General features: G+C 43.0%; 1 pseudogene; it reads left to right on the forward strand.

The window, feature by feature from the left end:
• The first annotated feature begins 190 nt into the window (after positions 1 to 190).
• LOC115777351 (cadherin-1-like) lies at positions 191 to 19,056 on the forward strand (annotated as a pseudogene).
• The last annotated feature ends 1,527 nt before the right edge of the window (positions 19,057 to 20,583 follow it).

Raw genomic sequence — 20,583 nt, forward strand, 5'->3', positions numbered from 1 at the left:
AGTGTCTATGACCATATCAGTAATACACAACCAGAGCCTCTTCAAGCTGACGTCAGGTGCTGAAAGTAGCTGCAGTGACTCGTCCATCTGAACTCAGTTACTGTAACCACCTGCAGGAGACCAGAGCAAGATAACTCAGAAACAGATCATTACAGTGCTCACTGTTTTCCGCTTTCACTGACATAAAGAGATGGGGACCACTTGGTTTGCAATTTGTGCATTTTGATTGTTTTTCAGGTAAGAATTACATATCTTATATAATTATTTACTTCTATAAAAGTGGCCCATTGTTGAAAAATGCAGGGTGAAATGTAAACATAATGAAATATGCTTCAAGGCATTTCAACCCTATATTTATTTAAAAACAGTAGAAACACAGCATGGCAAAAGTGTGAAATTTTAATGCTTTGAAATAAAACATTTGCTCATTTTGTATGAAATACCAGTGACAGTAAAACGGTTTCATTTGTGCTGGAAAGGTCAGTGAGTGACGGGTCTAACCTGCAGGCACTTTGTGCTCTTATGAAAAACTGCAGAAAGTGGTTTGGCACTGTCTCGCTGAATAAGCAAGACGTGCTCTGAAAGATCATTGCTGGATGTATTAGATGGAGTGATACAAGCAGAAAATTCAGGTCTCAGCTTTAAAGCATCACTGATTTCCAAAGAATTTGAAATTTTGATTGGTCGAACTACGGGACCGCAGAGAAGGTTTGTGATATTTCACGTGTAGTTTTTCTCTGTTTTCTGTGCATGCTTTAATGTTTTTGTGTGGCTGCAGTAATGAACTGTGTTCCTGAGCTTATGCAGTGATGTCCATTATTGCTCGGCTCTGTTTTTAATGCACACTGTATGAGAGCTGAAGCATCACGTGCATTCAAAGCTGGTTTTCTGTCCCGGCTGATGGAGACATCTTTGTGTTCTCTTTAACAGATACCACAGAGGGGAAAACCCCTAAATTCTTTGCAATTTTATGTCACTAAAAATGATTTTAATTGTTCATGGAACACACATCACAAAGTGATGAACCTATGGATGTATTTGTTTCATACCAAATGCTTTGAACATTAAACCTAATTTAGAATGAAACGTTCTATTAGATGTTTTATTTTTCATTTTTCTGGTTTTTATTATCTCTGTCCCAATGTTTATCAAAGCAAGCGTTCATGTTTATCTGTTATTAGTTTAAAGGTTCATTTACATTTTACACAATGTCTTTTTCTTTATTAAAAAAAAATAAAGCTTTTTCTAAGGCCTCATCATCTCCAGTTTGCATGATGAAGTGTTCTTGGGCAAAATACGTACTGAACCACAGATTTCTCCCTGTGGATATACTGTATCAGTGAGTGTGTGGTAGATTACAATAAAATCACTTAAAGGATGTGTGTAAGTGGAGGAATGGTGCTTTTAGTGTAGTGTGCAGTAATGCGATATAAATGCAACTAACTCCACCTTTTTCTGGCTGCAGCTGTGGCCTCATCCTCTTTGCATTAGGCTGCAAACTTCCACAGTGCAGATTAACTGAACAGCCTGCACCCTTTGGCTACACTGGAGAAATTCTCCTTATTATCACAAATAACCACAAAGTCACTGGGCTAATGAGCCTTTCTTCCATCACATGGTAAAAGTTTGGAAACTCTGTACTGTCTTTAGCAACTGAATGTTGGACAGAAGAAAACCTTTTAAATTTGTTAATTCATAATTATTTGCAGAAAACTGATTTTGCCACACTGGTGTGGTGCCGGGTGTTTTTATTCAGCACCCCTGGGTAACCTAATTTCCAAAATAGGAGGCTGTTGTTTTAAACTTTTTTGGATTAACGGTGTCATTTTAATAAAATCATGGCAAATGATTGTATGAAATGTCTATCATCATATCTACTTCCTGGCTAATTTCTACCAATGAAATCAGCAACGTATGAGGAGCCAGCTGTGTTTTTACCTCATCACTAAATGATTCTTGGCATCTGTATAAGAAACTGCATCTATGAGCCTTCACCAGCAGTCACTTGCCAGGATGAGTTCATGACCTGTTGAAAGGGAGCTGTTCCTCCTGACTGTGTGTGATTGGTAAGGTTTGCTCGATGATACAGTAACGTATTGTTCTGTCTTATAATGTGAAGCACCTTTGAGATGATTGTTGAGAACTGGTGTTTTATTAATAAAAGTGCCTTGAAGAAATGAATTGAATGAATCGTGTATCAGTCACACACCTGTAGCTGCAACTGAATCATTGCAGGCAGCCTTTAAAATGCTGTTTCTTCTGTCCTAGGACCCACGTTTGGTGACTGCAGAGGAGCCAACATGTGTGCCTGGGTTCCAGTCAGATCAGTTGACATTCAGTGTGATAAGAAAGCACCTGAGACGTGGCACAGTACTGGGCAAAGGTAATAACAGGAAACCATAAGAGTATAAAAGGTGTTTTTGTCAGGTTTGGCATGAGGGTAGCACAGGACGGCACTGGAGATTAAAGATTTTATAGATGGGTGGATTTGGAGTTCACTTGCGTAGTTGATCCTGGAAAATCTTCACAGACTAATATTCCAGTCCTCCTCAGTATTTTTTAACCTTTATTTAAATGAAAGACTTGAGATTCAGCTTCTCCTGAGCTGAAATACTCAGCTTAGCTGAGAACATTTTTTCCACTCTGATAGCAAAGTGCTACCCACTAAATCACCACACCAAAAATATGGGATTCACAAATATTTGCTTATTATAATGGTAACATGGGGCTCTCGCTGTGTGGAGTTTGCATGTTCTCCCTGTGTCTGTGTGGGTTTCCTCCCAAAGACATCCAGTTAGTGGGATTAGGTTAATTGGTCACTCTAAATTGCCCATAGGTGTGAATGTGAGTGTGGATGGCTGTCTGTATATCTGTGTTGGCCCTGCAACAGGTTGGCAACCTGTACAGGGTGTACCCTCGCCCTGTGACAGACTCCAGCCCCCCGTGACCCTGAACAGGGTCAGCTAAAGATAATGGATGGATAATGATAACACAATCTTCCAAAACATCTCATAAAGTCCTATGAAATGAACTTTATCTCACATATGCACAGTTTACCAAAACTTTCTACCACAAATTTTTATTGCACTTTTGCTTCCAGCTATAAATGGAAACAAGTGACAACATGTTGACATTCAGTCAGTGTTATTTCAGTTAGTCAACTGTGCGACTCTGTTGTGGGAAAGCAGCAGCCAAACTGCTGCACAGAAGACAGTAGACATCAGTGATAACTGATACAACATTGATTCAGTCAGAGACATGGAAGGAGGCTCTGAAGTGTGCAGTCAGGAGAAACCAGATAGAATAATACACAGTATGGTACAAGCTCAGTCATCATCTTATCAGTGAGATGAACTGGTTTGAACTAGTCCCAGTCAGCTGATACCTGCTGCTCCTCGTCCATATTCTTACCTGTAGCTTCGATCCATGACTCTGCTTGCTTGGGCGAAGTAATAATCATTTCATAACTTCTATCTGATTTAATAAGTGTTCTCATTGCTTTGTTCTTATGCATTTAAGACATTTTAGTTACTTCTTTGCTGTCTGTTCTGTTCTGTGTGTTCTCAGTGGGCTTCACTGACTGCACCGACCGCATGAGGTTTCTCTTCAGCACCTCTGACAGCCGCTTTGAAGTAAAGACAGACGGTGTGTTGATGGTGAGTAATCGTAGATGAGTGGTGTCTCAGTGAGGACAACTCTGAGGACATTCTCCTCCTGATCTGTTGCAACATGTGAAACAGCAGCAAGTGTCCGAGATCACTGAGCACTGTTTCACTGAGAATATCCTCTAATCTTCCAAACATTTCAGCTCGCTGTAGTCTGAATGTTGGAGCTTCCTTAAAGCAGAGCTGTTAGCAGCATGCTAACCTCTACTGATGGGTGATTTTTCCTTCCAGGTAAACAGACCAGTTGTTCTTCACGAGGGACATCAGGACTTCTTCATCCACTCCTGGGACTCACAAGGTCGCAAATGACCGTTCCTGCTAGTGTGACCACAGTGAGCATCATTATATTAAAGTCAGAGCATGAAACCTCAAGAACCTTTTTAATGTTCGTTTTCTGCATGCAAAGACTTGTTTCTCTTCAACACTCTGTGGCTGTGCACATAAGGACACAATCCATGGCTACATTTTTGTTACTGATTTTCTCTTCTTGTTGTTAAAGTTATATTAGGCTGTCTGTGTGCAAGCTGCATTATATAAATGCTCAAAAAGCATAATTTCAGTACATCTGATGTACTGAAATGTTACTGTGTAAACAGTAAAACTGTGTGAACCGTTCAAGATAATGAGATTATAATTAGTGTAATTAGACTCTCATCAGTATAATTACAGTTGTGATATCTGTATTACCCATACACACCCACTCAAACAAAATGATGTGTCCTCAGATAGGTCGCCCATTCTTTTTGTACAGACGTCCTCATCACCACAATGCTGCAAGCACATTTTCATTATGAACTCTAAAGCTGCTCTGTATCATATTGCCTAACACGTTCCTGTCATCCATAGATCCATTAGATCAGTTAATGCGTACCAGTTTGTTGATGATACCCGCTGCTTATTAGTCAGAAGAGTAAACTCTGGAAAGTCCACAGAGGGTAATAGTCGGAGAAGAAGTTGGGGGGGGGGTGGGGGGGGGGGGGGGGGGGGGTTGTGGGGGGGGGGGGGTGGGGGGGGGGGGGGGGGGGGGGGGGGGGGGTTGTTTTCATTCTGATACCCTAAGATTATTCTGCATGTCTGGAATCGTTCTTCTGTCCCAACTTCTTGTTGTCAAAATGTTTTCCCAGAGTGCAGCTGATCCTCAGGTGGCTGTTCTGGATTTCCCCAAACCTGCTGAAGGGCTGAGGAGGAGGAAGAGAGAGTGGGTTATTCCTCCACTCAGTATTACCGAGAACCACAGAGGACCCTATCCCCTAAAAGTGGCTCAGGTAAGAGGAAATGAATCACCTTGTGACTAAGAGTTTGATATTAAACTGCATATTAAATATTTGTCTCTGCACAGGGTGTTTTCATATTGGTTACCTCTACAGTCACTATACTCATTTTTAAAAAAGGAAAAGACACACTGGGCACAGTGGGCAGATTATTGGTAGCAAGGGCTCCTGAGTCAAACCACATGTGATTGATCACAGGAAACAAATAAGAATCAGATCAAAGCAAGTGAGAACAACCTCTGACAGAAAGAGAACCACTAAATCAAACAATGTCAGACTCAGACCTGCACTGACTCATGGCAACAGAAATATCCCAGCCCAGTTGATTGTTGAGACAGGCAACAGACAGAGAGATTTCTACAAGTATGAGTAAGATGATCAGGAAGAGAGCATAATGAAGCAATGATGTCATTCAGAGATCACAGGTGACATCATGATCATTCTGATAACAGGATGTAGAATTTTGTAACCAGGCAACTCTGTTTCTCTGCCTCAAAGTTTTCTACCTCAACCACCTCTTTACTGTAGCTGCTGTGCGACACTGTAACTGGTGCTGGAGTCAGTGAGAGTGGTTTAACTCAGTCCTGGTGTGTTTTTTCCAGATTCGTTCTAATGAAGACAATATCAAGAAGATCTATTACAGCATCACTGGTCCAGGAGCTAATCTGCCTCCTGTTAATCGTTTCACCATGGACAGAAACACTGGCAATCTGTATTTCACACAACCATTCGACAGAGAGGAAACAGCCAAGTACACAGTAAGGTGACCTTTTGTAACAACTAGTCACAAGTTGTTAGCCTGTGACTACACCCAGATTATTAATGTTTTATTCACTATGACCCAAAACTTATCAGGAAATGGTGGTCAGGGTTGAGGTTTACTTTCCCACTGACCTCCACAGGGCTGGAACTCTTTTTGCAGCCACAGTTATTATCATGCGGTGACCTTCAGACAGAATGCATGTTTAATGCATGCATCAGGGTGTGAGTGTGTGTGAATGTTAGACAAAAGCATAAACAAAGATGCATTATGATATGAGTTTATTGTGTATTAAAAATCTAAAAGCCCTAGTGTATGTTCTTGTGTGGGAATGAACACGTATGAAGTGTTCTTGTATGTACAATATGATAGAAGTTGTTTATGTGTTTGCAGTTTGAAGCACATGCTACAGTGGATGGTGGAGAAGTTGCAGAGGAATCCATGGAGATCATAGTGAATGTAATCGACCAGAACGACAACAAACCTGTCTTTGTCCAAAGCACCTACACGGTCGGGCTCCCTGAGTCCTCTGTAATAGGTACATTCAGGGGATTTACTCTAAACTTCGTTGGTTGATTCACTTTCATAGGACAAAAGAAGAGGACAGGTGCTGAACTCTGCTTTACTTAAATGTAGGAGCTGCTTCAGCACAGGGCTGGAATAACTACACTGTGCTGAAAACCAAACAAACCACTGTGATTAGCCTGGTAGTGTTTAAAGCAGTTTTGGTGGTTGTGTCACAAAGCCTTCACAGTAGATGTGCTGTATTTGTGTAGAAGAGAAACACTTGATTTAAATCTCCTGTTTGTTTTCAGTCTATCTGACACACTGTAGTACTTAGCTCTTAGTGATGACTGACTGTACTCTAGTCTAAGTCCACTTTATGGAGTATAATAAAATACTGAAATATCAGAAGAAATTACTGACTGTGCACATCACCATCACCGGGTCCTATCTGGAAGCTCACTGACTTTTGGTCCTTTTCAGTGTAGCTTTATTTACTAATTCACTTTTTAAAAGAAGCTTTCTGAAAACTCTCAGGACTGATTTAACTTGTGAATCCCTTCTCTTCAGGTTCTGAGGTGATAACAGTCGAGGCCACAGATGCTGATGAACCAAATAATGCCAACTCAGATATCCGCTACCGTATTCTGAGCCAGGACCCACAGCTGCCCAGTCCCAGCATGTTTGATATGAACCAATCAGTGCATTATCAGAGTTACTGGTACTGGACTAGACAGAGAGGTGAGCCTTCCAAATCATATTTCATCTTCCTGCGTGTGCCAAATGATTAGTGTGATTGGGGTGGATGAGGTTTTACCTCCTATGTACACACATGTCGGCTCACTCAGCTTTTTTCTGCTTGTTTTTAAATAACAGCAGAAAGTTTTCTCTTTAATGTTGTGATGATTATTGTGTGTCTCTTCCAACAGAAATACCCACAGTACACTCTGGTGGTAGAAGCAGCCGACTTGGTGGGAGAAGGTTTGTCTGGACAAGCAAAAGTAATCCTCACAGTGACAGACGGCAGCAGCAGCAGGGAGATTTCTGTCATTGAGAACGGCAGAGGACCGTATCCTCTGAAGATCGCTCAAGTGAGAGAAACTGAATTAGAATTTGATCCTGAACTGTTTCAGATACGTGTTTCTGCACAGGAAGTCCCTGTGTTGGTTTATTCTGCAATATTTCTGCTACTGAATGTCATATTTGTTTTTTATTATGTTATTTGATATATGGGTTTAATATTTTTGGCTGTATATTCTCTAAAGTCTTACTATTTTCTAGAAATTATTGATTTTTAAACAAGTTAATTGTTTTGAATCTTTAGAGCTTTTGAGTTGTTTAGACTTAGAGTTTTGATTATGGTGCAATGATGAGATATCAGTTCTTTTCTCTTAAAGTGCAGCCAAGTCAAAGACCTCTGCACCGCCTCCATACTATAGTTGTTGTTGTGTTGTTATTGTTTAGTCAGTGAGTGGTTTAACTCAGTCTCGGTGCGTTTTGTCCAGATGCAGTCTGATGATGTTCAAGTAAAGAAGCTCTACAGCATCACTGGTCCAGGAGCTGATCAGCCTCCTGTCGGCCTTTTCACCATTGACAGAGACACTGGGAACCTGTACATCACACAGGCAGTCGACAGGGAGGCCCAAGACAAGTACATGGTAAGTGATCTGTTGTAACACACACTCTGTTTTTCTAGTGTTTTGGTCTAAAAACAACTCAGCACAATCCAGCAATGTATCCAGAAGATATGGTCAACTTTTCGGCCAATGTTACTTTCAGGCTGGTGTAGAATATGCCGTGAGAGGACACAAGTCCAGAGAGAGCTTTGCAGGGAGGCAGGTGTTAACGTTTGTATTGCTGTTTTAAAAAATGCAGAGCTTCAGCTCACAGCTGGAAGATTAGCAGACAAACAGGATGTAAAGCAGGAATGACTGGGCTTCAGAGCAGTGAACTGGAACCTACAGATGTGACAAAACTGTGTGAACAGCTCCACGTGTCATTGCTGCTGTAATGAACCAAGTTTAAAGATGAAAAAATATTTTGACTTTTTATTGAAGTAAAAATTATAATCCTACTAAAGTAGCTTCACAATGCACAAGTTTTATAATCAAACTATATTTTTAAAATACCTAAAGTAAGTGTACTCTTTATGAAGAATGGCAGGTTTCAGAATCATGAATTATTGATCCAGTGATTTCTATATTTCTTTTTTCTTTTCTTTTCTGTGTTATATAAGTGCATTCACATACATGGTTTATTCTTGCTTGTACAAGATAATATTAATGTGATTATATATCGGCAGTTACACATGCGTGTGGTGCCAGAAGGTGCAGATCAGGACGAGGAGCTCACGAGCCTCACGGTTAAAGTCGTCGACCAGAATGACAATAAACCCGTTTTCACTCAGGACCCCTTTGAGGGAGACGTTGCTGAGAGCGCGGTGAAAGGTACTGACCGTGACCTGCTGGTGTTTCACTTTAGAGGTTCAGGTTCAGGAGTCAGCTGTTTATGGTTATAATGAACTTTGATTTAGTAACTGACTCCAATACACGTTTTACAGTATGTTGTAAATATTGACCATATATGGTAAATGGACTAGTTCTTATATAGTGCTTTTCTACTCTGAGCACTCAAAGCACTTATACAACATGTTTACATTCACCCATTCATACAAGCACTTTCATATCTAACTAAGCTAAGTGCTTTTATTGTCCATCATTCACGCTTCAACGCTTGCATCAGAGAGCAACTTTGGATTCAGTATCTTGCCCAAGGATGCTTTGGCATGCAGCCCAGAGGAGCAAGGAATTGAACCGCCAGCCTTTCAATTATTAGGTGACCTGCTCTTCCTCCTGAGCCACAGCCACCCCATATGTGGAAGATGAACATAGCTGTCAGAGCATCACCCACGACTTTTAGATTCTGCATTTTGAAGTCTTAATGTAGCCACCTCCAGGGGTCTACACCCACTGGGGTTTAAATACCTGGGTCTCTCCACCTTTTGGTTTGAGAACTGAAGAAGCCTTTGGGATGAGAGTTGAAACATCTTCAAGAAACAAAAAAAAGTCCAGTCGCTCTTTATAAGCTTCAGAGATGACGATGACCTGGATGACTGAGAACCTGCACAGACATATTAAACAGATAATTCTGTGAACAAATACCCCAAATGAACCAGGCTGGCTACAAAAGCAAGTCGTTACCCTTAAACTCCAACGTCACAATGTCTAACTTTAGAGGATTGAAAAGCATGTGTGCAGCACAAAAATGGTTTTGACCTCTATGGATAGGTTCTTCCTTCATAACCAGGCTCATTCTATTTTAGGTTTTATTTCTGTAACTTATCTATCGGTCTACTGGAGTTAGTCCCAGAGGTAATCACTTTCATATGCAGCACATTTCAACACTTAAATGGCAAATGTTTTGAATAGGTCAACAGTGCAGTTGAAACAGACATTGAACAGATATTTAATCATACTGCCAACCACCCATTTACATTCAAACTGTTTACTAAGGAAGGAGCCTGAGCTAGTGCGTGAGGCTGAGAGATACCAGGTAGATATAGTTGGGCTCACCTCAACGCATGGCCTGGGCTCTGGAACCAGTCTCCTGGAGAAGGGCTGGACTCTGTTCCAGTCTGGAGTTGCCCTCGGTGAGAGGCGGCGAGCTGGGGTGGGTATTCTTGTATCCCCCCGGCTTGCTGCCTGTACGTCGGAGGTTTCACCGGTCGATGAGAGGGTAGTTTCCCTGCGCCTTTGGACTGGGGAACGGGTCCTGACTGTTGTTTGCGCTTATGCGCCGAATGACAGTTCAGAGTACCCACCCTTTTTGGATTCGCTGGGCGGAGTGCTGGAGAGTGCTCCATCTGGGGACTCCATAGTCTTGCTGGGAGACTTCAACGCTCACATGGGCAATGAAAGTGAGACCTGGAGGGGCGTGATTGGGAGGAGCGGCCTGCCCAATCTGAACCCGAATGGTGTTTTGTTATTGGACTTCTGTGCAAACCACAGTTTGTCCATAACGAACACCAGTGCACATGGCACCAGGACACCCTAGGTCGCAGGTCAATGATCGATTTTGTAATCGTATCATCAGATCTGTGGCCGTATGTTCTGGACACTCGGGTGAAGAGAGGAGCTGAGCTGTCAACTGATCACCACCTGGTGGTGAGTTGGATCAGGTTGCGGGGGAAGATGCTGGACAGACCTGGCACACCTAAACGTATTGTGAGGGTGTGCTGGAAACACCTGGCAGAAGCCCCAGTCCAGGAGATCTTCAACTCCCACCTCCGGCAGAACTTTGACAGCATTCCGAGGGAGGCTGAGGACATTGAGTCCGAATGGACCATGTTCCGCACCTCCATTGTTGAGGCTGCTGCTCAGAGCTGTGGCTGCAAGGTGGTTGGTGCCTGTCGTGGTGGTAACCCCCGAACCAGATGGTGGTCACCGGAGGTGAAGGAAGCCATCAAGCCGAAGAAAGTCCTATTAGGCTTGGTTAGCCTGTGGGACTCCGGAGGCAGCTGACAGGTATCGGCAGGCCAAGCGGAATGCAGCTCGGGCAGTGACCGAAGCAAAAACTCGGGTGTGGGTGGAGTTCGGTGAGGCTATGGAAAAAGACTTTCGGATGGCATCGAAGCGATTCTGGCAAACCGTCAGGCGACTCAGGAGGGGAAAGCAGTGCTCCACTCACACGGTTTATAGTGCGGGTGGGGTGCTGCTGCCTTCAACTGAGGCTATAGTCGGACGGTGGAAGGAATACTTCGAGGACCTCCTGAATCCCACTGACACGCCTTCTGTAGTGGAAGCAGAGTCTGGGGACGAGGGACATGACTTGACCATCACTGGGGGTGAGGTCACTGAGGCAGTTAAACAACTCCTTGGTGGCAAGGCCATGGGGTGGACGAGATTCGCCCTGAGTTCCTGAAGGCTCTGGATGTTGTAGGGCTGTCTTGGTTGACATGCCTCTGCAACATCGCGTGGAGATCTGGGGCAGTGCCATTGGATTGGCAGACCGGGGTGGTGGTCCCCATCTTTAAGAAGGGAGACCGGAGGGTGTGCTCCAACTTTCGGGGGATCACACTCCTCAGCCTATGCCAGGGTGCTGGAAAGGAGGGTCTGTCTGTTAGTCGAACCTCAGATCCAGGAGGAACAATGCGGTTTTCGTCCTGGTCGTGGAACGCTGGACCAGCTCTTTATCCTCTCAAGGATATTCGAGTGTGCGTGGGAGTTTGCCCAACCAGTCTACATGTGCTTTGTGGACTTGGAGAAGGCATTCGACCGTGTCCCTCGGGGTGTCCTTTGGGAGGTCCTGCAGGAGTATGGGGTGTCTGGCCCGTTGTTGCGGGCCATTCAGTCTTTGTACAACCACAGTGAGAGCTTGGTCCGTATAGCTGGTAATAAGTCGGATTCGTTTCCTGTGGGTGTTGGACTCCGTCAGGGCTGACCTTTGTCACCGATTCTGTTCATAATTTTTATGGACAGAATGTCTAGGCGTAGCCAGGTGGCAGAAAGCTTCTTCCTTGGTGGCCTCAGAGTCTCATCTCTGATTTTTGCAGATGATGCGGTTCTGTTGGCTTCATCAGGGGGTGGCCTCCAGCTCACAGTGGAACGGTTCGCAGCCGAGTGTGAAGCGGCCGGCATGAGAATCAGCACCTCTAAGTCTGAGGCCATGGTCCTCAGCTGGAAAAGGGTGGAGCGCCATCTCCGGCTCACGAACGAGTTCTTGCCCCAAGTGGAGGAGTTCAAGTATCTCGGGGTCTTGTTCACGAGTGATGGGAGAAGGGAGCGGGAGATCAACAGACGGATCTGGGCTGCTTCTGCAGTGATGCGGACGCTGCACCGGTCTGTCGTGGTGAAGAGAGAGCTTAGTGTAAAAGCGAAGCTCTCGATTTACCGGTCGATCTACGTTCCTACCCTCACCTATGGTCACGAGCTTTGGGTAGTGACCGAAAGAATAAGATCGCGAATACAAGTGGCAGAAATGAGTTTCCTTTGAAGGGTGGCTGGCCGCTCCCTTAGAGATAAGGTGAGGAGTGCGGCCATCCGGGAGGGGCTCAGAGTAGAGCTGCTGCTCCTCCACATCGAAAGGAGCCAGCTGAGGTGGCTCGGGCATCTGACTAGGATGCCTCTTGGCCGCCTCTTGGGTGAGGTGTTCCGGGCACGTCCCACCGGGAGGAGGCCCCGTGGTAGACCCAGGACACGCTGGAGAGATTATATCTCTCGGCTGGCCTGGGAACGCCTTGGGGTCCCTCCGGATGAGCTGGAGGAGGTGGCTGGGGAGAGGGAAGCCTGGGCTTCTCTGCTTAGGCTCCTGCCCCCGCGACCCGGCCCCGGACAAGCGGGAGAGAATGGATGGATGGATGGATGGATGGATGTTTACTAAGCTTTTTGACTTACCTTTATGCCCTGTGTCTGTTCTTGTAGCAGAACATCTACATGCTCATTTGGGTAGACTGGAGCTTGGTACTTAAATCATCAAAGTCTACATGATCACTGATTGTGTTCTGGTCTTTAAGTCTATATCAGTTTATAACTGACCTTTAAAGTTTAACATGATTCATATCCATGTTAATCAGCATCATCAGGGATGTTTTTGCAGTCCAACTATATTCAATATTTATGAAAACTCTAAAGAACCGTTCTTAATTCCTATTTCTAAATTCTCCCAAGGTTCTGAGGTGATTAAGGTCACAGCCACAGATTCTGATGAGCCAAATTCTGCCAACTCGGATATCCGCTACAGTATTGTGAGCCAGGAGCCACAGCTGCTCAGTGACACCATGTTTGAAATCAACCCAATCAGTGGAGTCATCAGTGTTGCTGGTACTGGACTGGACAGAGAGGTGAGCCTTCCAAAACATATGTCATCTAGCTGCATGTGCCAAAATGATTAGTGTGATCGGGGTGGATGAAGTTTTTACCTTGAAAACTGATTTTGGAACAAAACACTTCCATGTAAACACACATCGGCTCATTCAGCTTTGTTCTGCTTGTCTTTAAGATAACAACAAAATTTTTCCCTTTAATGCTGATCAGTTGAACTAGAAATATGAGCCTTCATAAACATACTGTGGCAGGGTTCTGCCAGTGGACTACGAGCATAGTGGCCTGCTGGGCATAAGTTGATCCCTCTCAGGCTCGTGCACCAGAGATCTTAGAAAAAAAAAAACTCTAAGTGTTAAACTTGAAGTTGTTACTTATTTGCCTCTTTAAACATTTTCACAAATTGACAACAGATTGAACAAACAATGAAACGCGTTGAAGAAGCAGACAGATATTATGACTTCATAGCATTTAGGCTGTTATGCTGATTCAGTTCAGTTCAGTTCTATTTTATTTATAGAGCGCCTGATTGCATCAAACAGTTGCCTCTTTATATTGTAAAGTACAAACTATATAATAATTACAGAGAAAACCCAACAATCAAAATGAGCAAGAACTTGGTGACAGTGGGAAGGAAAAACTCCCTTTGACAGGAAGAAACCTCCAGCAGAACCAGGCTCAGGGAGGGGGGGTCATCTGCTGAGGGGGGAGAGACAGAGATTAATAACAATTAATGATTAAATGTAGAGTGGAGTATAAACAGAGTAAATAAGGTGAATGAAAAGAAACAGTGCATTATGGGAACCCTCCAGCAGACTAGGCCTATAGCAGCATAACTAAGGGCTGGTTCAGGGTCACCTGATCCAGCCCTAACTATAAGCTTGATCATAAAGGAAAGTTTTAAGCCTAATCTTAAAAATAGAGAGGGTGTCTGTCTCCTGAATCCAAGCTGGAAGCTGGTTCCACAGAAGAGGGGCCTGAAAGCTGAAAGCTCTACCTCCTATTCTACTCCTTTTTTTTTTAAGCCTGTCGTGTCTGACAGTTTTCACAATCGGAATACAATCCTAATGCTCTGGTGTACCAAACATATTTGCTTTTCCAAGAATAGCGCTGCAAGATTTCCAATGGGCTACTCTTGTTAATGTTTGTATTTTAATTTAATTTTATTTATTTACACCAGGCCTGACAGGTAGAAAGGAAAGGGTAGGAAAAAAGAGTGAGAAAGAGAAAAACAAAAAGAAAGAAAAAAAAACAAAGGGGAGAAAAGAATAATATACATACACACACACACACACACACACACACACACACACACACACACACACACACACACACACACACACACACACACAATCCTGCTGTTCCCATTCTACTCTTAAGTATCCTAGGAACCACAAGTAAGCCAGCAGTCTGAGAGTGAAGTGCCCTATTTGGGTGATATGGGACTCTGAGGTCTTTGAGATAAGATGGGGCCACACTGCCTGACTTGCAGTATGGAAGTTCTATGTATACACAAATTAGTTCAAATATTTCACCAAACTTTAATATGAGAAGTATCTCAACAAATATAAACTGATGGTAGGATGTTTTATCCTTCCTGTTGATGAACTCATTATGTGTCTTTTCCAACAGCAACACCCACAGTACACTCTGGTGGTAGAAGCAGCAGATATGGTGGGAGAAGGCTTAAGCAGACGAGCAAATGTGATCCTCAAGGTGACCGATGACATCATTGTTCTGTTTTTCACTAGAGGCTGTGCACAATCACAGACTGGGCTGCATGTGATCCATGAACTGAAATTGGTTTGACACTTCTGCTCTACAGTCACATAAAGTGTAGTAAATATTATATTTACTAAATTTGTCTTTGGTGTGATTTTAAATCCAGCCTTCAGAGGTTCATGATTTTGGTTTTCACTGATCTTTGTTATCTTTATGTTACACAACGCATGTTAATGAAGGTTTTCAACTTACAAATTTTATTCATCTGATGTGTGATATCCCTTTTTTATACTTGTTATATCACATAGTATTTTAATCTGCAAAAAGGGAATATTGTTCACCATTTAATAATGTAGTGGTTAACAATCTATTGTTGTGATTCCCGTTGGTCCTTAAGGACTTGATCACATTTGCTTCAGATACTTTTTGGAGTTGTTGTAACAGCACATGTTTGAATAACAGGTGGTGGCGAGCCAGTAATCCCCGGAAATGCTTCAGGGTTCCTGTTCCTGCTTGGTGAGTTTAACTGCATCTCCATTTTAAACTGAATTGTCAATCGCATTGTACTGAAAAGATATTAAAAATCTGAGTTAGACTGTTATTATTATTATTTTAGTTCTGTCATCTTCTTGAATATGAATGGATATGTCTTTGTTTATGTGTGTTGATGAATACAAGTTTTTCTACATTCCCTGATACAGACATGTGTTTCAGTGAATCCATACACCAATCAGGCACAACATTATGACCACCTGCCACCTATTGTGGGGGTGGCTGTGGCTCAGGAGGTAGAGCAGTTCATCTACTCATCGGTGGTTTGATTCCTGGTTGCTGCAGTCTGCATGCCAAAGTATCCTTGGGCAAGATACTGAACCATAAGTTGCTCTCTGATGCAACCGTTGGAGTGTGAATGTGTGTGGATGTTAGATAGTAACCACTTAGCTGTAGAAGGAAGTGCTTGAATGAATGTGTAAATGCAAACATTTTGTATAAAGTGCTTTGAGTGCTCAGCTAGAGCAGGAAAGTGCTATATAAGAACTAGTCCATTTAAACAGCCATCAAGACACAGGCTCCACTAGAGCCTGAAGGTGTGCTGTGGTATCTGCACCAAGATGTTACCAACAGATCCTTTAAGTCCTGGAAGCTGGGAAGTGGGGCCTCCGTGGATTGGACTTGTTGTCCAGCACATCCCACAGATGCTTGATGTGGAATTTGGAGGCCAAGTTCTTTGTTTGTTTGCAACAGTGCTTAGGTAGGTAGGTGGTACGTGTCAAAATAACATCCATACGGATGGCAGGACCCAAGGTTTGCCCAAAGCACCACACTGCCTTTGTTGGCTTGCCTTCTTCCCACATTGCCGTCCTGGTGCCAGGTGTTCATCAGGTAAGCGATGCACCTGTCCGTCCATGTGATGTAGAAGAAAACGTGATTCATCAGGCCAGCTTGTTCCTTTGCTCTGTGGTCCAGTTGTTGCTGCTTTTGGTGGTGGACAGGGGTCAGCATGGGCTCCCTGACCGGTCTGTGGCCGTGCAGCTCCATACACAACAAACTGCAATGCACAGTGTATTCTGACACTATCTGTCAGAACTGGCATCACATTCTTCTGCAATTTGAGTTACAGTAGCTCATCCGTTGGATCGGACCACACGGGCCAGCCTTCACTCCCCAGTGAGCCTTGGCCACCTGTGACCCTGTTGCTGGTTCACCACTGTTCCTTCCTCAGACTACTTTGATGGATACTGACCCCTGCAGACCAGGAAGTGTCCACAAGAGCTGCAGTTTTGGGGATGCTCTGACACAGCCATCCAGCCATCAGAGTAGCTCCTGTCAGACTCGCTCAGATCCTTACATCAGTCTTACTTTTACATCAAACTTTAATTTAGTCTTAGTCATAATTTAGTCATCTGAATAGTTTCAGTTTTAGTCTAGTTTTAGTCAGTGAAATTATCATAAGAATATAGTCGACTAAATCTACAGTCGATTTAGTGACTAAAATATAAAGGATGTAAAATGTAAATGTTTTTTCTTCAGTTTCCTTGAATTAGTCATTATACACACTTACACAAAGTTAAACATTTATTGAAAGTTATGGAATATTATTAATGCTTGAATGTTTGTCACGATGTCAAAGGAGAAACGTGTCCATACATCGGCTCTTCTCTTTCTCCCTGCTGACATTATCGTTCTATCAGAAATAACCAATCACAGGCTGGTGTGGCCTTCCTGGGTTTAGATCAAATTTGTGCAACTGTGCGTTTGATTGGATGTTTTCCTAACTAATCCTGCCCCGTCACAAAATTAAATCAGTTCTGATTGGATGTCGCCCCCGCCAAGCATTTTCGTCTCATTTTCATTCGTTGACGAAAGTGTCAATTAAATTTTTTTTTATCCTTTTAGGTAGTTTTTATTTAGCTATTGTCTCGTTTTTTCATGGAAAAAAAGGAAAACTATGATGAAAATAGTTTGTCAGTGAAAATAACACTGACTTACACGCGCCTGTTTTTCCTAACACATGAACTCTGAGGACAAAATGTTCACTTGCTCCCTGATATATCCCACCCACTCACAGGTGCCACGATGAAGAGATAATCAGCTTCATAATCTTATGCTTGATTGTGTTTATTTGAAAAATAAAGTTGAAACAGATTTAAGTTGAGCATCGAGCAGACTGACACAGCAAAGTCCCCGTTATCAAACACAAGGACCCAGACTCACTTTAAAACAATCTGCCATGTCAACCAAAACCCCTGACTGGTGCGTCATGTTTCTGTTCTTTCACTTACTGAACTTCCACTGACCTCAAGTCAGTTTGACCCCTTGAAGAAAAACGTTGGTCACACCTGGTTTGGTAGCTCTGTGTTTCATTAGCTCGGGAGAACTTGATTGGACCTGTGGTGATTGATTGACGCTATGCTAACATCTTTGCTTTGTGTTTTACACAAACAGAGGAGCGAGGAAGGAGCAGAGTGACATCAGAGACATCTGTCACTGCCATGGAGGCTGACTCTCCTCATACAGTTAGTCAAGATAATCCAAACTGAAGATCAGGAACAGGAAAGCCGGATTGGCAGTGATCATCTCAGCATAGTTATGCTTCATATATAAGCATTTTCCAGGTGGTGGGAAGTTCAACTGCATATAAAGGAAAGTCTTATAAAAAGGAGGGGCTGTGGATCTGCAGTGACTTTTTTATTTCCATGATTATTCTGATTTTGTTATGGGAGTAGAACTTTATGGAGTTATGATCAAAAACTAAGTAACAAAGTTATTCATTCAAATGGTGTAAACCAGCGTGAGCAGCAACAGAAGGTTTAGATGTGGATTTGATGATGAGCTGGAACACAGTAATGCTGTTTGTGAGGAATACACTTCTTTATAATAAATGAAACCTTGATTGAGAGCATCAGCATCTGAATAATTCAAGTTGGTCATTACAAAAAGTACCTTTAAAAAAAAAAGGACTTATTTTACAGGTTAGTAAAACAAACTTGTGTTTGTCAAGTGAAATATTATGATGGGGATCATTTCACTGTACTGAGAAGTGTCAAATGGCATTTCAGATGCAGTAATATTTACTCTTTCATGTACACAAAGCATCCATACAGTATTGTCTGGTTTAAAGTGTAACTGGTGCTGCATATTACAATAGTTTTACTTCATGTCTTTTGTAGGTGGCAGGGTTGTGCTGCGGTCGTAGTTTTTTTCATGTCATAAACTCCTGTAAAATCTACCAGCACGTGTCCTGTTCCAGTTCAGACAAATCCGGGGCTGTGCTTATTCAGCATAAAGATCAGAAAACAGAACTGTGCTGTTGTACCCACCTTTACATTTGTCAAATATTGTTTGTTTAGAAATCTCAAACCTGGGAAACTCTAACACAAAGGTATGGTTTCCCAGGTTTGTGAGATTTCTAAACATCATCATCATCAGGTCATCTTGGGCAGAGCATGATTACCCACAACACTGTAGGTGCACCTTGTGGTGCCTATATAGCTCTGACCCATACATATGAGGTGTCCTGTATGTCTCAATATAAGAACCACATGAATGCCAGGACCCAAGGCTGCCCAGCAGAGTATTGTATTATAAGAAAAAGGTCAGTGTTCTTCACCAGTCAGTGTTTTAACATTGTGCATCATCAGTCTATAACCAAAATTCTTTTAATATGGCCTGCTGTGTAAAACACTAATGAAATCAATTGTACTCATACACTGCACATGTATAAGAACGGGGCTGCTGGTCTTTTTATTTGTTGCAGTAACTTTCTATCCTGCATCTCTTGCTGTGCTGTGTCATATCTTTTGAATTCCAGTCAAAATCAATAAAATTAAGCATTAAAAATAAGCTTTTTTTTTTTAATTTAAGCCATCGATGTTACATAATCATGGAAACTGAACATATTGTCACAGGCTGGCTCATGGCCCATAAAAAATGAGGGGAGGCAAAGGTATAGGCCAATCAAAATAGTTTTAATTGAAAAGTATACTCAAAACCCAAAGAAAGATAACCAATATAAATGTGGATATATCAGTATGTTTAGTGTGTGCAGTGCATGAGTGGGTGAACATGTATGTGTGAATCTGGATGAATACTGCAACCCAAAACAAACTAAAACCAAAGACAAACCGAGTTTACCTGGAGGAGCAGAGAGGGGAGAATGGTTAGTAGAGCCCTGCTTAAATCACTGAGCACAGGTGGCTCCAATTACTCACGGCCCACCTCTGCCTGTAGGGCACCGCCCCTGCAAGAAGCACCACCCCTGCAGGTCAGAGGAGGAGCCGTACACCTCCCCCCTTAAAATGAGGGTCCCACCCTCATCCCACAGCTTTGGCAAGAATAAAACCAATTCTGAAAGCTCCCAAAATCCAAAATGGAGACAATCCTAGCTCCCTAAAGATGGCCCTGCATCCTCTGGCCAGCTGTCCATCCCTCCATCGTAACGGCCCTGGTACCTGGGGAGCAGCTCAACAGGAGGAGCAGACAGCCAGAACAGGAGAGCAAAGGATAAACAAAAAATTAATTCAAAGGACAAGGCATCAGCAAACATTATTTTTACCACTAATGAGCCTAATGTCCAGGTTGTAAGGTTGCAAAAACAAAGCCCAGCGCATAAGGCGTTGGTTGGGATTCTGCAAAGATTTTAGAAATGAAAGCGGGTTATGGTCTGTAAAGAACGTCAGGGGAGTCAAACCAGAGCCGACATAAATCTCAAAGTGCTGTAAAGCCCAGATGAGAGCTAATGCCTCCTTTTCTATGACCAAATATTTTTGCTGATACTTATTAAAGTTCCGGGAGAAGAAACTGACTGGACACTCAACTCCCTCAATGTTGTCTTGCAATAATACAGCCCAAAACACGGTGCTTTCAGCACAGGAGCCGGACACAAGAGAGCCTTAACTGCCTCAAATGCTTCTTGACACTGAGCGGACAAACTCAGCCTGGGCTTTAAACAGGTTGGTCAATGGGGACACTACTACCAAAAAGTAGTTACAACAGGCACGGTAATACCCTGCCATTCCCAGGAAAGGCATTCGTTCCTTTTTAGTGGTTGGCTGTGGAAACTGCTTCACTGCCACCAGCTGAACAAAACCCTGACCAACAATTTTTCCCAGGTATGTTACAGTTGCTTTAGCAAACGCACACTTTGCCAAATTAATGGTCAACCTGGCCCACACCAACTTTTCAAACAAGGCCTTTATTCTTTGGACATGCTCCTCCCATGAATCTGAATAAATAACCCTTCCAGGCCTGACACAACCAGATTCGTCAGCTGCTGGAAAGTGGCAGGAGCATTCCTCAAGCCGAAAGGCATCACTGTACAGGAGTCCAAGCCAGATGGAGTT

This window comes from Archocentrus centrarchus, unplaced genomic scaffold (genome assembly GCF_007364275.1).
Source record: "Archocentrus centrarchus isolate MPI-CPG fArcCen1 unplaced genomic scaffold, fArcCen1 scaffold_50_ctg1, whole genome shotgun sequence".
NCBI lineage: Eukaryota > Metazoa > Chordata > Actinopteri > Cichliformes > Cichlidae > Archocentrus > Archocentrus centrarchus.